Below are 9,053 nucleotides of genomic sequence, written 5' to 3'. Positions count from 1 at the left end.
ACTACAGGTATCTCCGAAAGTGTCTGTTGGGTTGGCACGAATCGAGACTGGGATTTGTCACTCCGTGTGACGGAGAGGTATCTCTGGGCCCACTGGGTAGGACATCATCATAATGTGCACAATGTGATCAAGGAGTTGATCACGGGATGATGTGTTACGGAACGAGTAAAGAGACTTGCCGGTAACGAGATTGAACAAGGTATCGGGATACCGACGATCGAATCTCGGGCAAGTATCGTACCACTAGACAAAGGGAATTGTATACGGGATTGATCGAATCCTCGACATCGTGGTTCATCCGATGAGATCATCGTGGAACATGTGGAAACCAACATGGGTATCCAGATCCCGCTGTTGGTTATTTACCGGAGAACGTCTCGGTCATGTCTGCATGGTTCCCGAACCCGTAGAATCTACACACTTAAGGTTCAATGACGCTAGGGTTATAAAGGAAGTTTGTATGTGGTTACCGAATGTTGTTCGGAGTCCCGGATGATATCCCGGATGTCACGAGGAGTTCCGGAATGGTCCGGAGGTAAAGATTTATATATTGGAAGTCCTGTTTTGGTCACCGGAAAGGTTTCGGGTTTTATCGGTAACGTACCGGGACCACCGGGAGGGTCCCGGAGGTCCACCAAGTGGGGCCACCAGCCCCGGAGGGCTGCACGGGCCAAGTGTGGGAGGGGACCAGCCCCAGGTGGGCTGGTGCTCCCCCCCACAAGGGCCCAAGGCGCCTAGTGTCGGTGTACTAGACTAGGGGTACCCTAGTATCCCGAACTTGTGCACGGGCAGCCGCAGCATCCCGCGGCAAGGCTTGCCGAGTGACCGCCAAGACCCTCCGCGGCTACTTTGAAGACCATTCAAGAACAAAGTACTCAAACCAAGGCCCCGGCAAGAGGAGCTGGCCGGGAAGGAAACAAAACCCCGGCAAGAGGAGCTTGCCGGGAAGGCCAACCAAGGCAGACCAAGAAAACTTGCCGCGACACGCCGCGCGTCCCGGCAAGGCCCGGTCAGCGACAAGCTCCCGAAACACGACAAGACGACGACCGCGGCAAGGAGCTTGCCGCGGGAAACCCCCACTTCGTGCCCGCGCTCCAGCACACCCGCCAACGTGTCGCTCTAGGACCCTCCCAAGCACACGTGGCAGGAGGCCGTGCAGCTAGGGGTGCGCGGTGGCAAGCAGGCGCTGACAAGATAACCATCGTGGCAAACGGTGGCGTCCCTAGCGGTCCCTTTTGGTACTGTTTAGGCGACACAGATGGGCAATTAATGCCCTTGTCCCCTGCCGCCAGGGTTAGGTATGATACACTGTAACAGGTAGCTGTGCCTACCACAGCACCTTTCCATTTTTGCCCTTTACCTCCGTTGCCACCTGTCGGTAACCCCTTGAGCATATAAAAGGAGGCCCGTGTGCAACGTAGAGGGGGGGTTAGCCAGTCCGAACACTCATGCTCGGTCTGGCGAGCCGCTGGTGTGTACCGTAGCACTCCGCGCTCCCGAGCTAGAAATCAATACAAAACCACAAAGCAGGAGTAGGGTTTTACGCATCCGTGCGGCCTGAACCTGGGTAAATCACTCGCGTGCTTCGCCTCGATCTGCTCTTTGCGCGACCTCCGCCCCCGCCGAACCGAAAGGGACCCGGCCCGCCGGTCCCATAGGTGCCCGTGGATCAGTACCCCGGCATCTTTGGCGCGCCAGGTAGGGGGCGTCGAAGTTGTGTGAACCAGATCCGGCGTTCTCGCGAGCTAGATCTTCATCATCTTTATCAACATGCCGCCGAAGAAGAAAGTTTCGGAGGCAGCTGCTCCGTCCGCGCCGAGCCAGCCACCGCCGGAGCAAACGGTTGGTGGGGCAGGCACCGGCGGAAGGACACGCGTCGACAAGGGAACTCACGGTGCTGCCAGGTCCCAGGACAAGGCTGCGCTGCCCATCGGCGGCGTAGCCGGCTCCCACAATGACCGGGCACACTCCAAGACCTCGGCGTCCGTGCATGCACCGCACCCATCTCAGGAGGCGCGGGACCGGCAGCGTCATGGTACTCACGGTACCATGCGTTTGCTAGATCAAGATCGAGCTGGTGGATCTCGGAGCGCTCGGGACCACCATGCACGTCAACCTGCTGGCGCGAGCGAGACACGGTCGCCTGGACGAGATACTGCTCCTTCTAACATAGTTAGAAGTCCGAGCATATCCCGCTCCTCGCACCGTTCGCCACCGCCACCCGCCACCGCAGCAGAAGCTTTGGCGCGAGCTCAGCTGCTCCTAGACTACCCTCCAGCGGCGGACAAGATCGACGACTGGAGAGCCACTATCTAGAGTCTCATCAGCTTCGCCAACGGCGACACTCCACGGCAGCCGAGCACATCTCAACCGCGGCAAGCGCATCCAGCGACAAGCAGGGAGCTTCCCCGACAAGCTCTGGTCCCGACAAAGATGGATCTGTGCAGATACACGACGAGATACATAAGAATATGGTGCAGCACCCAGTTTACTTTGTCAGTTCCCTTCTGCAGGGGGCTAGGTCAAGGTACTCTGGTGTGCAGAAGTTGCTTTTCGGCCTTCTCATGGCCTCGAGAAAGCTGCGCCATTACTTCCAAGCACATGAGATCACAGTTGTCACTCGCTTTCCGCTGAAGAGGATACTGCAGAATCCAGAAGCGACAGGCAGGATTGTTGAGTGGGCACTGGAACTGTCAAGCTTTGGCCTCAAGTTTGAAAGCACTTCAACTATCCAGAGCAGAGCATTGGCAGAATTTATAGCAGAATGGACGCCAACACCAGATGAAGAAATTCCAGAAACAAGCATCCCCGACAAGGAAGCAAGCAAAGAGTGGCTGATGTACTTTGATGGTGCCTTTTCGCTGCAAGGCGCCGGCGCTGGTGTGCTGCTTATCGCACCCACCGGAGAGCACCTCAAGTACGTAGTCCAGATGCACTTTCCCAAGGAACAAGCAACAAACAATACTGCAGAGTATGAGGGATTACTTGCCGGTCTCAGGATCGCGGCAGACCTTGGGATCAAGAAGCTCATTATCAAGGGTGACTCACAGCTTGTCGTCCGCCAAGTAAACAAGAATTATCAGAGTCCGTTTATGGAAGCTTACGTTGACGAAGTGAGAAAGCTAGAAGAGCACTTTGACGGCCTACAAATGGAGCATGTTCCAAGAGCTCACAACGCCATTGCTGATGGCCTGTCAAAATGCGCCGCGCTTAAGCTACCTGTGGAACCAGGAATCTTTGTGCTCAAGCTGACTCAACCGTCCGTAACACCATCAACTGGACAGAGCAAGAAAAGGAAGTTGATTTCTGGTGACTATTTGCCGGCAGAGCTTCCTGAAGCCACCGCCAAGAAGGTCCCTAAGATCAACGTCGAAGGCGCTGAGGAGCAGTCTGCTCCGGCAAGCCCTAGGGTTTGTTCCGTTGAAGCAGAAGCTCCCGGCAAGCTTGTCGGGGAACGTCAAGCTCCGGCAGAGACACAGCTTCTCGCCGTAGAAGCGGATGTTCCCGCAGCAGCTGAGACCAACACCAAGAGCGCTGAGGAGCAAGATGCTCCGGCAAGCCCTAGGGTTTGTTCCTTTGAAGCAGAAGCTCCCGACAAGTTTTGCCCCGGCAAGCTTGTCGGGGAACGTCAAGCTCCGGCAGAGCCGCAGGTTCTTGCCGTAGAAGCGGATGTTCCCGCAGCAGCAGAGTTGCCTTTAGTCCTTGTTGTCGAGCCACAAGCTCCAACATGGGCGCAGCAGATTGTCCGTTTCCTTCAGACAGGAGAACTTCCCGAAGAGCAAGAAGAAGCGGAAAGAGTAGCCCGGCAGTCAAGTATGTACCAGTTTGTCGACAAGACACTGTACAGAAGAAGACTCAACGGTGTGAAATTGAAGTGTATTCACCGGGAAGACGGACAAAAGCTGTTGGCAGAGATACACGGAGGCATATGTGGTCACCACATTGGCGCAAGAGCACTTGTCGGCAAAGCATTCCGGCAAGGTTTCTTCTGGCCAACAGCCCTCCAGGATTGCAACTGCACAAGTAACCAAGTGTGAAGCGTGCCAGTTCCATTCCAAGCAGATACACCAACCAGCTCAAGCTCTCCAGACGATCCCTTTATCCTGGCCATTTTCGGTCTGGGGGCTCGACATCCTCGGCCCCTTTCCCCGAGCTGTCGGGGGCTTTGAGTACTTGTACGTTGCAATCGACAAGTTCACAAAGTGGCCGGAAGTGGAACCAGTGAGGAAGGTGACCGCACAGTCAGCCGTCAAGTTCTTCAGGTCGATTGTTTGCCGCTTCGGGATCCCTAACAGGATAATCACCGACAACGGTACACAATTCACGAGCCGCACCTTCATGCAATACGTCCAAGATCTTGGCGCCAAGGTCTGCTTCGCTTCTGTTGCTCACCCGAGAAGCAACGGTCAAGCGGAGAGGGCAAATGCTGAAGTGCTGCGCGGGCTCAAGACCAGAACTTTCGACAGGCTGCACAAGTGCGGAAGAAACTGGATCGAGGAGCTGCCGGTGGTTCTTTGGTCGATCAGACGACGCCAAATCGAGCCACTGGACAGACACCTTTCGCTCTAGTCTATGGAGCAGAGGCAGTTATCCCCACGGAACTCGTATACGGGTCACCTCGAGTGCTCGCTTATGATGGGCTCGAGCAAGAGCGGCTGCGACAAGATGACGCACTGCTCCTTGAGGAAGACCGTCTTCAGGCTGCTGTGCGAGCTGCTCGCTACCAGCAAGCTTTGCGCCGCTACCATAGCCGCAAAGTTAACGCCAGAAGTCTCGAGGAAGGCGACCTTGTTCTTCGGCGCGTTCAGTCCGCCAAGAATTCCAACAAGTTGACGCCGAAGTGGGAAGGCCCTTACCGGGTGAAGCGAGTCACAAGGCCTGGCGCTGTCCGCCTTGAGACCGAAGATGGCGTACCAGTGAGCAACTCCTGGAACATCGAGCATCTTCGTAAGTTTTACCCGTAAGGCGCGGTTGTCGGACCCTGTCCGGCAACCACCCTTTTGTACAAGTCTTGCCGCTGTTGCATGTAATCCTTTGTACAAAGCCAGGCGCAGACCCTGAGCACAAGTAAATGAAGCGCTGGCACCCCGGGGTTATAGCATGCATGCTAGGTTGAGTCTCGTCCTTGGTTAGGGTTGATAGTGCCTAACAGCGGCTAACCCCTAGCTTAGAGGTCGAGTGCCCGTCCCTTTGCTTTTCTTTCGTTCGCAGGGCTCGCATATCCTGGCCAGACCGCTTGAGGACGAAAAGGAGAAGAAGGGCACGCCGGCACCTGGGCCCCGGCAAGCCAGTGTTGCTGGGGGCTGCGAGTACCAAGATTCATCCACGGCAAGCCAGAGTTGCCGGGGGCTGCGATATCAGATAAGTCTTTCGTCCCTCATCATGCATCCTCTTATGGACTGGGGAATGCGAAACCGCGTTTCTTCCCGAAAACTGCCGTGCTCCCTCAACTCTAGGCCCTGGGGCTCGTTCCCGGGGCCAAGTTTGGTCGTAGTCGCGGCAGCAAAGGGATGAAACGAGGAGGCCGCACCCACCTCGTTCCCGCCTCCGTCAAAGCGTGAGAAAGGTCGAGCGACGTGGGAAGGCGGCAGGGCCTGTTGCCGGGAGATGAAATGTCTGTCCGAGGGATACCAAGGATTTGCTCCTTGGCGTGGGTTCAACCCGTGAGACAAATAACCCGGCAAGCATCCCCTTTTTCATTAAAAAACATCCCACTCAGGTGCAGTCCATAGAGGATGAAAAACATGAAAGAGAGGATTACAAGTTTTAGATGCAGCTAAGGCCCGAAGGCTTACAAATTAAAAAGATAAGATGCCCGTAATCCCTTTCCTGTCCCTCTCTTCAGGAGGTAGGTCAAGGAGGAGATGAGAGAGTGCGGGCTTCTGTGCTCACCTCCCGCTCTTTATAAAGGAGCGAGGTGGGGGCTCGGCCGCCCCGCTCAGCGAATCAAGGCACGGGAAGAGCAGGGAGTCGGGGCCGACCCGCTGCCTCTGCTCGCGACGGCCCAGTTTCCCACTTCCACCGTCCGCGACCCCAAGCGCATGGGAGCCGCGTGGTGGGGATGCAGAACTGAGGCGACGGATGAGGCGGCCTCGCCCCACCCCGTGATCGCGGGGAGTGGACGCCTCGAAAACCGCGCACTGGCCCCGTCCAGTAAATGCACCACGCCCCCATGCCTACCTCCGTTTAGGGAGGAGAGCGTGAACCGTCCCCTTCATCATGGCCTGACGCATGCTCGCGGGGCTTAGCCCCGCGCACGCCGCCCGCGTCACCCACGACACCGCGTTTGACGCGTGCCGTTCTGGGCGTGCGCGGTGGAAGCGGAGAGATATGCGGCGTGACCTAGGCCGCACGTGCCCATGCACTGTTTTGGGCCTGGCCCAACAGCGCTTGGCACCGTGTCTGGCCCAGGCCCGGGGGCTCCTGTCGGTGTACTAGAGTAGGGGTACCCTAGTATCCCGAACTTGTGCACGGGCAGCCGCAGCATCCCGCGGCAAGGCTTGCCGAGTGACCGCCAAGACCCTCCGCGGCTACTTTGAAGACCATTCAAGAACAAAGTACTCAAACCAAGGCCCCGGCAAGAGGAGCTGGCCGGGAAGGAAACAAAACCCCGGCAAGAGGAGCTTGCCGGGAAGGCCAACCAAGGCATACCAAGAAAACTTGCCGCGACGCGCCGCGCGTCCCGGCAAGGCCCGGTGAGCGACAAGCTCCCGAAACACGACAAGACGACGACCGCGGCAAGGAGCTTGCCGCGGGAAACCCCCACTTCGTGCCCGCGCTCCAGCACACCCGCCAACGTGTCGCTCTAGGACCCTCCCAAGCACACGTGGCAGGAGGCCGTGCAGCTAGGGGTGTGCGGTGGCAAGCAGGCGCTGACAAGATAACCATCGTGGCAAACGGTGGCGTCCCTAGCGGTCCCTTTCGGTACTGTTTAGGCGACACAGACGGGCAATTAATGCCCTTGTCCCCTGCCGCAGGGTTACGTATGATACACTGTAACAGGTAGCTGTGCCTACCACAGCACCTTTCCATTTTTGCCCTTTACCTCCGTTGCCACCTGTCGGTAACCCCTTGAGCATATAAAAGGAGGCCCGTGTGCAACGTAGAGGGGGGGTTAGCCAGTCCGAACACTCACGCTCGGTCTGGCGAGCCGCTGGTGTGTACCGTAGCACTCCGCGCTCCCGAGCTAGAAATCAATACAAAACCACAAAGCAGGAGTAGGGTTTTACGCATCCGTGCGGCCCGAACCTGGGTAAATCACTCGCGTGCTTCGCCTCGATCTGCTCTTTGCGCGACCTCCGCCCCCGCCAAACCGAAAGGGACCCGGCCCGCCGGTCCCATAGGTGCCCGTGGATCAGTACCCCAGAACTAGGGTTTGGGGAGGGGGCGCACCCACCTAACTTGGGGGGCAAGTTTCCCCTTTCCCCCCCTTGGCCGCCCCACTAGATGGGGTTTTGGGCTGGCCGCCGCCCCTAGGGTGGAACCCTAGGTGGGGCGCACCCCCTCCCTCTCCCCTATATATACTTGAGCACTTTTGGGGATGCCCACAGTTGAGTTTCTGACCTCTCCCTGGCGCAGCCCTACCTCTCTTTCTCCTCATATCTCGCGGTGCTTGGCGAAGCCCTGCTGGATCACCATGCTCCTCCACCACCACCACGCCATTGTGCTGCTGCTAGATGGAGTCTTCCTCAACCTCTCCCTCTCTCCTTGCTGGATCAAGGCATGGGAGACGTCACCGGGCTGTACGTGTGTTGAACGCGGAGGTGCCGTCCGTTCGGCACTAGGATCTCCGGTGATTTGGATCACGACGAGTACGACTCCTTCAACCCCGTTCTCTTGAACGCTTCCGCTTAGCGATCTACAAGGGTATGTAGATGCACTCTCCTTCCCCTCGTTGCTGGTTTCTCCATAGATAGATCTTGGTGACACGTAAGAAAATTTTGAATTTCTGCTACGTTCCCCAACAACGTTGTTGACAGAAGACTGTCGGGTGTTCATCCCTTGAAGAAGATTGATCCGAGCCTCGAAGCTTATCAACTGACTGTAGAGTTCCGGCATGGAGACCGGCTCGACGCGGGCAGTGATGGCCGAGACCACTGAGTTGTACTCGAGGTCTAGACCCTTGAGGATGTAGGAGTTTACTTCTGTATCCTTGAGAGGAATACCGGTGGTGGCGATCTCATCAGCCAGACTCTTGATCTTGGCGAGGTAGTCCACCGTGCTCGAGTTCCCCTTGTGAAGGTTGGCCAAGGCGATTCTGGTGTTGATCTCTTGCGCTTGGTTCTGGGCGACGAAAGTGTCATGGATTGCTTTCCATACTTCAGCCGATGTCTGCAGCGTTACAACCTGGGCAAGTACCTCAGGAGAAAGAGAAATCACAAGGAAACCTTGTACCTGCTGTTGTTGGGTGAACCAGATTGTTCGGGCGACATTGATGACCTGCTCCTCCTTCCCATCTTTGGTTATCGTGAGAGTGGCAGGTGGCGGCATGTTCGTTGCATCAAGGAAGTGGTCCATCTGTGCACCCTTGATTTGGGGAAGCACGATGGCCTTCCATAGGAGGAAGTTGGTCCTCGTTAGCTTCTCTGATGGTGGGGAACAGAGGGACATGCTAGCGCTTGTGCTTGATGAGGGGGCGAAGGTGGAAGAGGAAGCGGTGGTTAGGGCGCTCATGGTGCTGGCGAGGGTGGATGCGGTGGTGCCGGTCATGATTGATCCTCTCGGGAGCTTCTCTCGGGAAGTTTTGGGCTAGATGCGATCTCGTCGATCTATTCGAGGAATTAGGCTCTGATTACAATGTAAAATATGGAAGCGTATCTACCTGCCGTAGCAGGCCGCGGTGGTTATATTGATTGGGGTGATAGCCTACCGTGGCGTATAAGTTACGAACGATCGCTAGGATACATCCTGGGACAAGGAAACCGATACAGGAGAGAGAACATAGAGATAGAAAGAGATTGCAAAAGTTTAAACCAAGCTACCCATCTATCTAACACAACCAAGGTGTGTAGGTCCGGCCGGTGTTGCCCACAGGGTTCTCCTAGCGGGTGTTC

General features: G+C 56.8%; 1 pseudogene; it reads right to left on the bottom strand.

Annotated features, from left to right (window-relative positions):
- Positions 1-8,021: 8,021 nt before the first annotated feature.
- LOC125511839 lies at positions 8,022-8,160 on the bottom strand (annotated as a pseudogene).
- Between the last annotated feature and the right edge of the window lie 893 nt (positions 8,161-9,053).

This window comes from Triticum urartu, chromosome 5 (genome assembly GCF_003073215.2).
Source record: "Triticum urartu cultivar G1812 chromosome 5, Tu2.1, whole genome shotgun sequence".
Classification (NCBI taxonomy): domain Eukaryota; kingdom Viridiplantae; phylum Streptophyta; class Magnoliopsida; order Poales; family Poaceae; genus Triticum; species Triticum urartu.
This window is presented reverse-complemented; position numbering and strand designations above follow the sequence as displayed.